Source organism: Macrobrachium rosenbergii, unplaced genomic scaffold (genome assembly GCF_040412425.1).
Source record: "Macrobrachium rosenbergii isolate ZJJX-2024 unplaced genomic scaffold, ASM4041242v1 171, whole genome shotgun sequence".
NCBI classification, from domain to species: domain Eukaryota; kingdom Metazoa; phylum Arthropoda; class Malacostraca; order Decapoda; family Palaemonidae; genus Macrobrachium; species Macrobrachium rosenbergii.
Window position 1 is genome coordinate 4,390,352 of NW_027100729.1, and position 15,891 is coordinate 4,406,242.

The 15,891-nt window shown below is 47.3% G+C and overlaps 1 pseudogene; it reads left to right on the forward strand.

Annotated features, from left to right (window-relative positions):
• The first annotated feature begins 7,313 nt into the window (after nt 1-7,313).
• Nucleotides 7,314-15,891, forward strand: part of LOC136838101 (zinc finger protein OZF-like) — a 143,868-nt pseudogene continuing 135,290 nt past the window's right edge.

Consider the following 15,891-nt stretch of genomic DNA (forward strand, 5'->3'; position numbering starts at 1 on the left):
CAACCTATTAATTGGAGTTAGTATAACCTTGTTCTACCTCAGACCCAGGTAACTCTGCCAGTCAAGGCCAAGTAAAGCTCTAAAGGACAGACAATCAAATGGAAAGGTCACCAGCTGAAAACTAGTATTACAAAACATAAGTTTATTATACAACCCGTGGATCAATGAAGTAAACTTACTGGAAAACTAGTTTCAACAAAAGTAGAATAAAAGGAAATGGATTATTTACAGCAGCTCAAAATATTAGTCCTGATCAGGATAGATGCCTCAGTGCTAAATGAAGTGATTGCAACAGATTGAAAAAGCCTCTTCAATCACTTTTATAAAACAGCTGAATTCAGTGAAGATTGAACTGTGGCTTCTTGGCACTGACGATGGATGCAGATTCTTCTCCAAGCAAGAGGCAGTTTCCAGGCTCAAGGTATAGACACACGTGGGGAAAAGAAGTATCCAGGTAACAATCTTGGACTGAAGAAGCTCTCAGTAGTAACTAATTCATCACAAGGGATGAATCTTATATCAAGAATACTACTTTTAACGCTGTGGAGGGGAAGTGATGTGATTTCACTAGACAGCAATGAATGCACTTAATATATGACTTCGTAAAGGGAATATGCTTTACTAGGGGTTCTTAGTTAGGGACTTTTTAAGAGATGAAAATTTGTCCAAGTGTACTTTGGACAACGGTTGTGGGTATCGTTTGGAAAATGACAGACTCACCAGTACATAGGTCAAAGAAAAGTGGGTTTTAAGGACAGTGTATCAAAGGTCTCGCCTAGCAAAACTGTATCCCCTCTATGAAGCTTGTGAGTTTAAAATTCCCACCCTTCGGTCGGTTGGCGACCTTAGTTTGGAAACAACTCCTGCTTCTTCCTGCTCTCCTCTTTCTCATGGGAGAAATCTGCCTTGTGTTCCTGGCTTCAAGAGAAAATTAATTTGCTATTCTACTAAGAGGCAAGGGAGAGAGGTTGAACAGCAGTATTTAAGTATATACACATATATATATATATATATACACACACACATACACACACACACTATCTGACCAATCCGGAGCTGCCCTGGATAGCTGAGTGACAAAAACTCTCTCTCTCTCTCTTTTTTCCCCTCTTTCTCATCCCTAACACCCCCTCTGCTCTCTCTCTCTCTCTCTCTCTCTCTCTCTCTCTCTCTCTCTCTCTCTCTCTCTCTCTCTCTCACCTCTGTCACCCCCTTCCCAACCCACACCCCCTTTGGTGCCATTGATGTCTTACCCCCACAACATTCTCTTCCAGATAGTAAGTCATATGTACACCCAAATTGGGTATGATAAATCATTGATTTACCAAGTCTACAGGCAGAACCAGCCACATTTCAGGGAAGCCCTTGCCCCCTCCTTTGGTGCCCTTTGGCGCCCGTGATGTCTTACCCCCACAGTGCCGATTTCCAGACAGTAAGTCATACGTATACCGAGTTTGGTGGTTATTGCTCAGTGCGTTTCAAAGTCAATGTGGCACATACACACATACATACACCTGTTTATATATAATATATGTATATATTATATATATTCTAAAGCCAGGAAGGAGACTGAACACAAGGGATGATGCAATCTGTCTCGAATTCCTGGGTTGGTAGAACATAGAAGAAAGGAAAATGAGCTGAGGGCTCTACTAGAAAGGGGAACTTTAGGCAAACTCTTCGGATGACTAGAATCATATATATTTACAATAACACAAATCAGAAGGAGGGAATAATTAGGACAGGTAAATGGATCCTCTCAGAGCACTAAATTAAGATGAGCAGATGAGAACTGGATGCCGGGGATTTCACTTTGTATGGGTTAGCAGTATTCGTAACTGAAGATATGTTGGACAAGGGAGGGTGAGTGTGCCTGGCAGTGCACAGCAAGGGGAGAGTTAGTTGCAGCTGCCCGCTGGTAAGGATCAATTGTATCCATTATTGTCCTGAACTCTTTATGGGTTAATAAAGCTTCAGAGGTTAGCTATCTTTCTCAAGCCCTCACACTGCCAAAACCATGGATAGTAGTCAGGAACAGACAAGAGAAGGCCAGGGCGTACCCTGTTCACGCGACACGGATGGGCTCCGCCTGACCCACCTGATAAATTGCATTAGCAATTCTCTGGTAGACATCAAAGGTGCCTCACACTGAGGGACCTGGGGCAACCCGAACGAACTGTAAGGTCTGTAAGGGCTACCACGTCAAGGACGGGCGTGGTTAAAGAAGAAAGTCCAAGAGCTTAGAATTAGAACTCTGGATGTTGGCGCCATGACCGGAGGACGTAGGGAGGTGGCAGGTGGATGTTATGGAGAGCAGGAAAATTGATATCTTGTGTGTGCAAGAGACAAGGTGGGAGGGAAACAAGGCAAGAGAGAGTGGTAGTGGATTGAAGGTGCTGTCTAGTGGAACTGATGAAAGGGGAAGATGTGGAGTTGGGGTTGGGGTTCTTAGTAAGGACATGAAGGAAAATGTAGTTGAGGTTGAAAGAAAGAAAAAGCTGTAGAATAATGAAAGTGAAACTGTGCTGTGAGGGACACATTCTAAATGTAGTCACTGCTCATGCACCACAAGTGGGCTGTGATGAGCAAGTTAAAAATAGGGTCTGGAGGGAGATGGAAGAGATGAATAGAAATAGATCAGTAGAAATGGAAGAAAGACTAGTGATTGGAGGTGACCTGAATGGACACATTGGACGCAGTCGGGAAAATATTAGTAGGATTCATAGAGGACATGGAATGGGAGAAATGAATGAAGGAGGAGGGAGAACTTATAGTAGATTTTGCATTGTCTTTTGATTTGGCAATAAACAACACCTTTTTGACAAGCAAAATTGATGCAACATACAGTAGTGGGGGGAGACAGACGCAAATAGACTTTCTGTTGCGTAGAAGAAACCATCTGGTGGAAGTGAAGAACTGTAAGATTGTAAGAGACCCATCCATCGCACCCATGGATGGCGTTCTCTTTCGAGCACATGCTTTCGTGCGTGCTTTCGTGCGTCATATCTTCGGAGGGACTCAGACAAAAAGGGAACAAGAACACCCCCTTTTCTCTCAAGGAACGCAACTTCTACCATACAATATTTCCGTCTGTTTCTCCCTAACCATTGTTGTCTTAATGTATGTACAATCACCACTACTTGCATTGCCATGCAAGCATTCTAATCATATACTCATAATGTTCCAACGAATCTTCTGTATCAAACTGTATGTATGTTTCTGTTTGTGAAGACGCCAAATGCCATTTCTCTCCATTTGCTACATTGTTTATTATGCTACTGCATTGTTTCCATTGATATATGTTTAATATGTTATGAATCTCAAGCATCTGTTTGTTGGACAAACACAGATGTAGAATTTCTGTGTTGCTCTGTCTGTGTGTAGATGCCTTCCCACTGATGTATGTTTCAGGTTCTGTACATTAATCATGGCAAAGATTAGTCCATGCAAGTGCTGTGAAACAATCAGAAGAACCCTGGAACATCTGTTTGTCTGCCGACAAACACAGATACCCAAATCTGAACATTTATATATCTCTGTTTTACCTGTCTGTGTTTAAGACACTCTCCTTCCCAACTCTTAAATTACTGCTCAGACAACAAATCAAAAGCCACCATTCAACTGATCGAAAGATTCTATCGTTCCATTTACAATTTATCTCAAAAGTGCAGACACAAGAATTATGGCCAATAAACCAGTTAACACCCAGCCAGTATGTTCTTCTTTCTTCCATCTGTTGGCCTCTCCCACTAGCCAACACTCACTGCTATCATCCTTTATCCTCATCTCATTCAGTAAGGGAACCACCAATAAATCTTTTCAGTCAACACCCACCAAAAGCCAGTATGTCAGTTTTCATCCAATCCCGTCACAGACTCATATCAAGATCATAAAGGGAGAAAGTGTTGTCCAGTACAACACAACCAGTCAACAGTTGTGTCTGATTTCTTGAAGATACGTCGGGTTGCACAAGGGAAAACTACTGTATGGTGCAGCCCAAGATAAAGTGGTGGAGGCTCAAAGACCAAGAGATGAGACAGAGTTTGAAAGAAAAGGTCCTGCACAGCATTAGATTAGCAGATGATGTGAACATCTGGTGGGTAGAAAATAGCACAATGATACTGAGAACAGCAGAGGAGCTGCTATTAGGGAAAACATCAGGTAGCCTACAGGACCACCTAATGATAAGGAGAGCTGGTGGTGGAACCAACATACTCAAGATAAGGTCAAAAGGAAACGAGAAGCAACGATAATATATGAAAGGGGTGAATCTGTGGAAAATGAAATGGCTTGGAAAATCGCTTCCAAGTAAAGAAGAAGAAGAAGAAGAAGAAGCAAAAGGGCTGTGGCGAGGGCGAGGGGGCGAGGGCAAAGGCAGAAGGAATAAATGAGATGTCTGAGAAAGTAGAAACATCAGAGGGTCAGAAGATGATGACCTACAACATAGCAAAAAGAAGAGATAGAGCAACTAGAGGAGACCAAGGACCGAAGTGGAAGAGTGTTGTCAAGGGAAAAATGGATAAGAGCAAGGTGGAAGGAACATTTTGAGAAGCTGCTATTAAACGAAGAGAACCCCAGAAGAATAAGAGAAGAGGGAAACCCACGAGTAAGTAAGAGCACTTCCAGATAATATCACCAGAGAAGAAGTGAAGTGAAGAGAGCGGCACTTGACAAAATGAAAAAGGAATGGAAAGGAAGGCTGCTGTTGGGCCTGATGGCATATATGTCTACCAGTTGAGGCGTGGAAATGCTTGGCAGGAGAAGGCGTTGATATATATATATACTCTGGGACCTCTTGTCAAAGGTTACCCACAACAAAAAATGCCAGACAGCTGGAGAAATAGTATTATGGTCCCAATATATCTATAAGGGAAAGGGGGATATAGAAGACTGCACAAATTACAGAGGGATAAGACTGGTATCCTGTGAGAGAGGTGCGAGATAATGAGCAGGGGGACAAGTACTGCTGATTTGCTGATGAAAAGTGGCTGCTTACAAAGCAGGATGCAGATGTCTGTGCAGTTCGCAGAGACCTCTGGTACAAAGATTGACAGGTGACCTGAGGTCAAACTAATTCCTTCAAAAACAGGACAGGTACATACAAAGAACATAGTGATAAGCAATGTCTGACATCCGACATAAATTACTTGTTACTTGTACATAATACATGATGGCTTAGAAAGACAACATACACACAGTTTACAATTAGGTCGGGAAAGGCACCGCAGAAAACGGGATGTTCACTATAGAGAATGTGTTGAGCGGGGACTTTACAATCTCAGACTATGAATATCCATGAACGAATTATATAGAGAAAAGAATAAGGAATGAAACAACAATGAGTGAAGAACAATTCGGGCTTATGCCGGGAAAGGGTAGCCTACCGTAGATGCAATTTTTGCACTAAGGCAAGCAATGGGAAAACATGCAGAAAGAGAGAGAGGGCTGCCTCTAGTATTTACTGATCTGGAGAAGGCACATGATCGGGTACCTAGGCAAGAAGTGGGGCGATGTATGAGGGAGAAGGTGTTTCAATGAAAAGTGTGGCACAATAGTCCAGGATATTGAAATATCTTCAGTTTCTTAACTATTTCAGTTATTCTCCGTAAGGATGAATGCAGGACTTCAACCTACTATGTATCCCTTACAAAGGAGTTAGGAAAAGACGAGTGCTTGAAAAGAGATGTATTTTCTGTAGAGCTGAGACAGACACTGATTTAAAATTCAGCGGCCTAACGGCCGTAGGCATGACGTAATGAAGACGTCACTACAATTACAGAAAACAGAGTTGATTATAAGTTAAACTAAACTAAAGCAATATACCACAGATATGTATGCAGAGGTGAGCACTCAGGTAAGGAGCACTGTGGGAACAACAGAAAAGTTTAGTGTAAGAGTTGGTTTACATCAAGGTTCAACTCTCAGTCCCTACATCTTTGACCTTGTGATGGATGTTATTACATCAGATGTCAGAGAAGAAGTAGTCCCGTGGAGTGTGGTGTTTGCTGATGATCTTTTGGTGGACCTGACTGTAGAATGGGTGGAGAGAAAACTAGAGTTGTGGAGACAAGCACTTGAAGATCGAGGTTTAAGGATAAACAGAGCCAAGGCAGGATATCTGTGGATGGGAGGAAGGAAAAAGGTGCAGTTAAGTTAGGTTTAGACGACATCAGAGGGTTACCACTTTCAAGTACCTTGGGTCCTGTGTGATGGATGATGGTGGCATGGACTCGGAAATAAACCACAGGATACAGTGTGCTTGGAGGAGATCATCGGGAATATTGTGCGACAATAGGATTAGTGCAAGAGTAAACGGAAGGTTGTATAAAAGTGTAGTTAGACCAGCGATGGTGTATGGGGCTGAGACGTGGTCAATAAAGAAGGCTCGAGAAAGGCAGTTGGAAGTCGCAGAGATGAGGATGTTGCGATGGATGTGTGGAGTCACGAGAAAGGATAGGATCAGAAACGATTATATCAGGGGGACAGTCAAAGTGGTAGAAGTGTCAAAGAAGATTCAGCAAAGAAAATTGCAGTGGTTTGGTCATGTCATGAGGAGAGGGGAGGATCATGTGTGTAGAAGGGTCCTGGTCATGGAGGTGGTTGAGAGGAGGGGGAGGAGGAGGGGAAGGCCAAGATTCAGATGGAAAGATAACGTAGCAAAAATGACATGCGGAAAAAAGGGTTAAGAGAACAGGATACGCAGGTTAGGAGAAGATGGGTAAAGGCTGAAGACAAAGAAGAAGAAGAAAATCATTTATGTATGACTGAAATCTTTCAGCTGACCTCATCTAAGGTCAAGTAATATGTTGCAAGTGATTCACTACACTACTAAAAGGTATTAGTAGAGGCCGCTGTGTGTGTGTGTGTGTATACCAAAATGAGAGCCGTTTCAGAGACAAATTTCACGTACTACTACTACTTAGTGGAGCTAAATAATTCAGGTTTGGATTTAAATATTGTATCTCAAACTGTAAAGATCAGCTAAACATCTATTTTCATTATAATTTTATATATATGAAAATAAAAGAACATACTTAAATATTTTAATATGGCTTAAAATTAATGAAGCCTTGAAATTGACCTTATTTTGAGTCAAATGCAGTTAAATAAATGAGATAAATTACGATTTTGTCTGTGAGAATGGATGAAACCTATGTTTCCCTTTTATTTTTATATTTAAACTTACAAACTATTTATAAATATACTTAAAGAGTATATTATAGTTTATATGTGAAAGAAGTTTGAAACTGACTTTGTTGAAGGTCAAGTATAATATAAGAATCGAGAAACACTACCAAAAGTTGATGGTCAACGCGTGGCTCGGAGTCGGAGTCTCTGTTGAACGATTCGGTTACAATTTTGAATGATATTTTGGTTCCTTTGGGGGCCATTTCCTCCTCTTTTTGACAACAGTCACAAATACGGTGAAAAGACGCCGTATTTACGCATTTGTGTGACCTCGTGAGAAGAAGACAGTGTGTTTGAAGCCTCGAAACGGAAGTAAATAAGGAAGGAGTTTTTATACGTAAGTTGAACTTGACCTGTTGATACGTATACGAAGCCTCCCACGAGGGATCGATGTAGGGCCACATTTAACCCCAATTTAGGTGTTTTAGGGAACTGGGCAGATATCAGGGGTCCGGGGGAGTGGATGCCCTTTTGAATATGATTAAAATTGCCCGAATTCCCTCACAGGCTGTTTAGGGGAGACGTCCCAACCTTCCCTGGCTGAGGGTGACCCCTGAGGACGTCTGTCATTCTTCTCATTCCCTCCGGGGAATTTGTCAGCCCCTGCGGAGTATCAGCACCATTTCCTGCGGAGGAGGAGGAGGAGGAGAGGATGCCCTTGGGGCCTCAGGGAGAGGCAGATGGGATAGGTGAGGCTGTGGTTGTGGAAGAGTCGTGGTCGTGTGTGGGGGGAGTTGTGGGAAGGAGTGGAGCAGGAGGCTCTGACGCCGCCCTTCACCAGGAGACTCTTTCTTTCGTCCGTTTCTGGTGGTCAGTGTCACTTGGGGCCCCAGACTTTGTGGAGCCCTTGGGATCTTCTCTCTCTCTCTCTCTCTCTCTCTCTCTCTCTCTCTCTCTCTCTCTCTCTCTCTCTCTCTCTCTCTCTCTGAGGGTTCATTAAAGCCTGTTGAACCTGTGCGTGAACAATCCAGCAATGGTGTTCAGCCGAAGGTTGAATGGAAAGGTGAAGGTAATCCTGTCCGAAAAGCTCTATCTATATTTCTTCAGCAGCCCTGGTCTCAAATCACCTCCTCCTTTCATTGCATTGACCAGATGCCCTTCAGGACTCTTTCCCTGAGGGCCACCACCACTCTCCTCTGCCTTATACGACAGCTTCTCCTTTGCCACATTATGTACTCAGTGCAGCATCCCATTGCAGTACAGGAAGCAGGGAACGGCTAAGGTGGACTGCTCATCAGTCCTGAGAGATGGTCTGAACAGGAGGCAGGTGAACAGGTTGAAGGGAGACCGGAGTCAAATAAAACAATAATTATTTGTTCCGACACGATATACAGGTATTCCCCTGCTTACGATGGGGTAGGTTCCACAAAACCCGTCGTTTGTTGAAGAAATCGTAACTCGAGTGTGGCCTGGCCTACACTAGGGTAATCAGTACCATCATCTATACATATATGGTAGTCTAGCCTACACTACACAGTATACTTTATACACAAATGGTATAGTAATTATTAGTGTCAGCTAATTCTGCAGGTTTAATGCAGAATGACATGATAAGTCAGCACAAAAGAATTGTATAAGAAACAAGGCCCAGCCTGCACTTTCCTATATCATATATGGTAGCCTTCATTTTATACTGTATTCTATTTTCACATAACACCTCATTATACAAACATCAAAATAAGGAATGTGCATCTTTTCCTTGGATCTTTTAAAAAGTTATTTGTTCCGACACAATATACAAACCCTCGGTCCTTTACATTAGGAGATACTTTCAGGCGTAGGCTGGAAACGGCCGTTAAACTCTTGAACAAGGTGGTTAGGCAGTAACTACCTCCAGGTAGGCGGGGATACCCGCCTGCCCGGATGTAAACATTCCAGTTTGCTTTTCGGCCGTCAAAATATTGCGTTGCTGACGTATTTTTCGTTCTCTCTGCTGACTGTCGTTAAGCTCTTACGGTGGGATCTTTCTGTATTTTTGTTTATATATATCTTTCTGTATTTTTGTTTATATATTACACGTGTGTTTGATATTTGTAATACAAACCCACGATTTGTGATAACCTTGTGTAAGCCGTCGTTCCCTGCCTGTGTCTTGGGTTTGACGGCCAAGGGCATAGCTGGAGTAGCGTAGCCAAGTGGTAATGCTTCTCTCCAGCGCCCTTTACGTAATACTGGAGGCGCCCTGTACTTTCGGGATTAGTTTGGGACGCTTTTTCTTCACTCCCCTACATCCATCGGGACGTAAGATTAGTCCCTTCTTGGGCTTCCGCCCTCCGTGTGTAAGGGGCATCACTAATTTCTTCCTTCTTTTGCTGAGTGTTTCTCGCCGCCTGCGCTTAGAGATTTGCGGGCTGAGTGGGAGGTTACGGGCGTCGTCGATAAGTTCCGCTTCCACGGTGCCCTTGGTGGCCTCCCCTCTGTCCTTTTTTCTCTTACCGTAGGTTCTTCCTTCTCTCTCCTTCGCCCTCTTCGCTCGCTCGCCGGGTGAAGACACGGGGGAGGGGGGAGGGAGTGAGCAACCTCGTCTAGAGTAACTCCTAACGCTGCGTAGGGCTGTTCCCCTTGTAGCGGGAGGAGCCTCCCTCTACTAATCATATTTGTTTTTTCTTTCAGGTTGACAGTGAGCATTGCAGAGACAGCATTAGTTGGCTGGATATCATATATCAAGAATATCTTGCATGAAGCAGTCACGACTTTCATTCAGTGTTGCTTCGGGATCGACCACAATACCTGATTAGATGACATATTACCACGTCAGGATCGCTCTGACTCTGTTCCCGCCGATGTAGTTCGATCGCTGTCATTGCTGGTTTTCATGTATGCTGTTGCAATGCTTCCTGCGTATCTGTGGTCTATCTGCTCCTGCTGTTCCCTGTGTTTTGCTCGTGTCAACTCTCACGACAGTCTCCTGGGCTGCTCTCCTGGTCTCCTGCCGCAGCCGCCCTGATCGCTCCTGTTGATGCTGGTGACTTTCAATGACACTCTGTCTGTTGCATTAGCTCCTGCCTTCCGAACAGCTAACGTAGCTCCTGCATCGAATGTCCTGATCATGCTTCTCCTGGTGGTGGTGTCCTGGCTGCGTCCGTTGTGTTCCTGCCGGACTACCCTGGAGGTTACGATGTTTCGTGTCGACCATCCTGTAGAAGATGTGGGAGTGGAGATGAAGGAAGCTGTCCTGTGGAAGTAGCCGCCGTCTTCTTCATCTTATCTTCGATTTCGTCTTCTGCTGCGTCTTCCCTTCCTCTCCCGAGGTCCTGGAGGTCCCGAGAATCGGACAGACCTCCATCGGCCGAAGGAAGGATGCTGCTTCTTGCCCTTGATGCCCTTGGACATTTAGGGACTGCCTCCTTCCGAGGAGGCAGTGGGTCTCTCGTTGGCTCTTCCCGACCTTCGGGTTAGGGAACCGATTCGCATAGCCGTGGGTTTTGTGTTTCGGAAGCCGCGGGCGCGCAGACCTCAGTTTGCGTTCCCGTTCCCGAGTCTTAGAGGTTCCGCCTCTAAGATGGGGGCTGCTTCGGCGCTCGTCATGAGCCGCTTCGAGTGCTCGAGATTCTATGGAATATCGAGTATCCCGATCTGGTCTGGAGAGATTTTCCTGGGCCCAGTTCGGGAGCAGTGCGAGAAAGAAAGGGCCGAGGCACCCAGGTGTCTCGGTTCCTCTTCCTGCCAGCACCGCAAGCGCTCCCCGAGTGTTTGCCAGTGCTCGGTCAGGTTCCCAGCCTGGTGTCTCGATCCTCTCGGTTCGAACACCAGAAGAAGCAAGGAAGAGATTCACTTTGGGAGTCCTGCGGGACTTCCAAGGGACTGACTCTCTTCCGAAGACAAGTTGGCCGATTCGCATTTTCCTGTGGGATCTTGCGTTTCGGGGGCCGCGAGAGCACGGCCTCTCGAGGCCATTCCCTCGTTGCCAGTCTTGGAAGTCTGCATCTAAGACTGGTTCTGTGCTTGGCTCTTTTAATCTATTAGGTAACAAAGCAGCCGCTCCCGATTTTCGGAAGTCTCGTGGGTAGCTCGAATTCTATGAATCACGAGCGCTAAGAAGGAACCCAAGGCTTCGGTGGGGCTGCCGTGGTCCACGCTTGCCGAGGGGGTACTCGATCAAGTGAACGGTCTTGTGTCTGGGCAAGACAGTTCCCTTCGATCGAGCCGCTCGGAGAAGCTTCTTCCTCCCCCTCTACCTCGTCAGAAGCGTTTTTACTCACCGGTGGAAGGAGCGTTGCTGACTAAACAGGTTGACCCGGACCTGACTCGTCTGGATCCGGGTCTTTCGTTGCAGCAATTGTCGGCAGAGAATGTTTCTCTCTCCCAACAAGAAGCTGCAACCCTGGAAGCCACCGCCATGGTGGCCTTTCTGGCAGTCTCCTGGCTCGATCTGTGGTCCTTCACAGTATCGAAGGTAGCCGCTTCCTCAGGCGCCATCGCACCTGGGGAGGACTCTGCTTTGGGAGACTGTGCCAGTCTGGAGGTAGGGCTATTTTCTACCTTGCCCACCAGACTGCAAACCTGTGGGCAAACTTGGTGTTAAAGCGAAGAGACGCCGTTCTCTCTCGCTTTGCCAAGTCTGTAGGTCCCAGTCAGCAATCGCTCTGCCGGAATGGACCGTTGCTGGGTTCCTCCTCTCTCTTCCCTAGAGAGTTGGTGGACGCCGCGCGGTGGACAAACGCCGTGCCGATGAGAACGACCGGCTTGTCCACCAGGCAGTGGTTAAGAACTCCGGGTCTTCGTTCCACCGCAGCCAGGTCTCGGGCCAGGCTGGCTCTTCCTCGGCCCCTAAGAAGTCCCAGTCTTGAAGGGGTGCCGAGGAAACACCCAGCCTTCTTCTTCCTCGAAAAGGGGGTTACTCCTGTCCTTTTCAGCCCCCTTTCCAATCCGGTAGAGGGGCAAGGGTAAGAAGAAGAAGGAAACGCTAGGGGCGGCGTTCCCCCCCAGAAGCTGCCAAAGGTGCCTGTCGAGCCATTGGGCAACGTGGCAGCGACACGGAGCCGAGACCTGGATAGTGGATGTCCTTCGGGAGGGATATCTCCTACCCTTCGAGTCTCGGCCTCCCCTCACCTACACTCCGGTCCATCTCCAAACTTATCTTTCAGGTTCGTTGAAGGACATCGCACTACAGCAAGAAGTGCAAGCCATGCTGAGCAAGAATGCTGTAGAAGTCGTGTCGGACCAGTCTCCAGGCTTTACAGCCGGATCTTTCTCGTAGAGTAGGCATCAGGGGATGGAGATCAGTCATAGACCTCTCTCCTTTGAACCGTTTCTTCGCCAGACTCGGTTCACGATGGAAACAGCACGATCGGTGCTGGCCTCCATCAGGGGGAGAACGACTTCATGCTTACGGTGGACTTGAGGGATGCGTATTTTCAAATACCCATCCATCCGTCCTCGCGCAAGTACCTCCCGCTTCGTCCTCGGGAGTCGGTCTTCCAATTTAGGGCACTTTGTTTGGGCTCTCGACCGCTCCCAGGTGTTCACGAGTGTTTCTCTCGTGTCAGCTTGGGCCAACTCGCACGGGATACGTCTTCTGAGGTATCTCGACGACTGGTTAGTCCTGGCGAGCTCTTTCTCGCAGTTGCTACTGGACAGGGATCGTCTCCTCGAGTTTTGCCAGGATCTAGGGATCGTGGTAAATCTGGAGAAGTCAGATCTCACCCCAAGCAGAGGACGAAATACCTGTGCATGCTGATAGACACGGTGGCAGCAAAAGTCTTTCCTCGGACTCTCGTATCAGCAAGTTCAAGGAGGCAGCACAGTTGTTCCTGTCTCGACAGGAGCAACAAGCTCGGCAATGGCAAGTCGTCATTGGTCACCTGTCGTCATTAGAAAAGCTAGTTCCTCACGGGCGTCTTCACTTGCGGTCTCTCCAGTGGAGACTAAAGGAGCTCTGGTCCCAGTCCTGAGACCCCAGTCCTTCCTCATTCCTCTTTCCGAGGAAGTGAGAAAGGACCTCCACTGGTGGTTGGACGACAGGAACCTCTTAATAGGAGTATCCCTGCATACTCCCCCTCCGACATGCTTCTGTTCTCGGACGATCGACCGTGGGATGGGGCGCACACCTGGAGGAGTTGCTGACTTCGGGAGTGTGGCACCGAGACGACAAGCACCTTCACATCAATATCCTGGAGCTCAAGGCGGCCTTCCTGGCTCTCCAGGAATTCCGGGATCGAGTGATGGGACACTCTGTGGTATTGATGAGCGACAATACCACGGTAGTGGCATATGTCAACAAGCAGGGGGGACTGGTGTCCCATCAGCTTCATCAGTTGGCAATGCAGGTGCACGAGTGGGCAGTAGCTCACTCGGTAGAGCTGTCAGCCAGATACATTCCAGGCAAGAGGAATGTCGTGGCGGACAAGCTCAGCCGCCAGAACCAGGTGGTAGGGACCGAATGGTCCCTCCATCAGGAAGTAGCCGAAAGGCTGTTCGACCTGTGGGGCGTCCAGTGATAGATCTGTTCGTTGCCACCCGGCACAACAGAAAACTTCAGGTCTTCTGTTCGGTCGTGCCGGACCCATGGGCCGCTGCGGAGGATGCATTCCAACACCCGTGGGACAACCTCGACACGTACGCCTTTCCTCCATTCTGTCTGATTCGCCGGGTGATCAGTCGAGTGATGATCACCTCGAATCTCAGAATGACTCTGGTGGCACCCAAATGGCCACAGGCCAATTGGTACCCGGACCTGCTAGCTCTCCTCTCCGAGGCACTGAGAGATTCCCCTGGCCCAACCTTCCGTCAACCTCACGACAGCGGTTCCACCTGGCAGTGCATTCCCTGTGTCTTCACAGCGGGAGGTTATCCACCATCTCTTGCAAGCGAGAGGCTTTCGCGCCGCACAGCAACAGAGATGGCAGGATACCTCAGAAGATCCTCCGCAGCGGTATACCAGGGAAAGTGGTCCGTCTTCTGTGGTTGGTGTCGTCGAAGGGTATCTCTCCGGTCAGAGCTACTGTTCAGCAGGTCGCGGACTTCCTCGTCTTCCTTCGCCGAGAGAAGCTTCTCTCCATTTCAGCAGTAAAAGGCTACCGCGCCGCACTTGGCTTAGTCTTGCGGCTGAAAGGAGTAGACATCTCTTCCTCTTTCGAGATTTCTGTACTCATGAGAAGCTTCGAACGGTCTTGCCCACCCAGGGATCTCAGGCCCCCTGCGTGGGATGTGACTCTCGTATTAAGGAGCCTGTCCGTGCACCTTACGAGCCTTTAAGAGAGTCGTCAGACAGGATCTGACCCTCAAGACCGTTTTCTTCTTGTCCTGGCGTCGGCGAAGAGAGTTGGCGAGCTTCACGGACTTTCCTTTGATGTAAAACACTCAAGGGGATGGGGATCAGTTACGCTCGATTTCATCCCGGATTTCGTAGGTAAGACTCAGAATCCATTGGTCCCTGACGCACGGTTCGAGTCCTTCACGATCCCCCTCCTAGAGGACTTTGTAGATAATGATCCAGACGAGATGCTACTGTGTCCTGTTAGGGTGCTGCGGCGCTATCTGAAGAAGACTCGGCACCTCCGGCCTGGTGTCGGCGACTCTTCGTTAGCACTGGCTCGACCAAGAAAGAAGTGTCCAAGAACACCATCTCTTTTTGGCTTCGTGAGACAATAAGGAGAGCGTACTCTGCTGCAGGAGAAGACAACACATGCACGCTTTCGTCCGAGAGCTCACGAAGTCCGCAGCATTGGTCCATCCCTCGCATTCCGGAAGAATATGTCGGTACCACAGGTACTGAAGGCAGGTGTGTGGTCCCGACAGACTACCTTCACTTCCTTCTACCTCCGGGATGTTGCACACAAGTCCTTGGACACTTTTTCCTTGGGTCCTGTGGTGGCTGCTCAACAAGTTGTGTAGCTTATCCAGCTCCCCTAACGGGACAGGTTGCATCTTGCCTATGTTGTACGGTAGGGATTGGGAGATGTTTGTTGAGTGACTGGCCTCTTTTCCTTCTCCCTATCCTAAGCTCTCTTCCCACGGGCAGGGAGCGAACGTGCCGTTACAAGCTGGACCGGGCGATCGAGGCAGGTAAGCACATAACGTGAGCTTCCGTTCTATTCCCTTTCAGGTTATAGAAGCAACCCCCACTCCTTTCTCTTGCAAGGGGAGGAAGGAGTAAATGACTTTGAGACAAACCCAATGCTTGTATTTGCCTTATTGTCATCCGACGTCAATTCTTCCTAGCCTACTTCGCATGAACTGACGTTTCCCTCTTTCATGCAAAGGGTCCCAGAAGTCTGACATAGATCTTGCGTTTCTTACAACCCGATCTTTTGTCAGAGGCGGTTTTTCCCTTCCTCGCTCTTACGACCAGGAAGGGAAGACAAGGTGGTGAACTCCAGTCAGTTCAGAGAGACTTTTTCAGATTCCTCCCTCCAATCAGTAAGTCTCCTAATGTAAAGGACCGAGGGTTTGTATATTGTGTCGGAACAAATAACAATTTTTGAAAGTAAATTGTATTTTTCCTAACTATACAAACCCAAGGTCCTTTACAATTATGCCCACCTCATGCCACCCCTCAATCTGTACATGGGCCGAAAGGCAAATTGGAATGTTTACATCCGGGCAGGCGGTACTCCCGCCTCCCGGACAGTAACTGCCTAACCACCTTGTTGAAGTTCAACGGCCGTTTTCCAGCCTACGCCTGAAAGTATCTCCTATTGTAAAGGACCTCGGGTTTGTATAGTTAGGAAAAATACAATTTACTTTCAAAAATTGTTATAT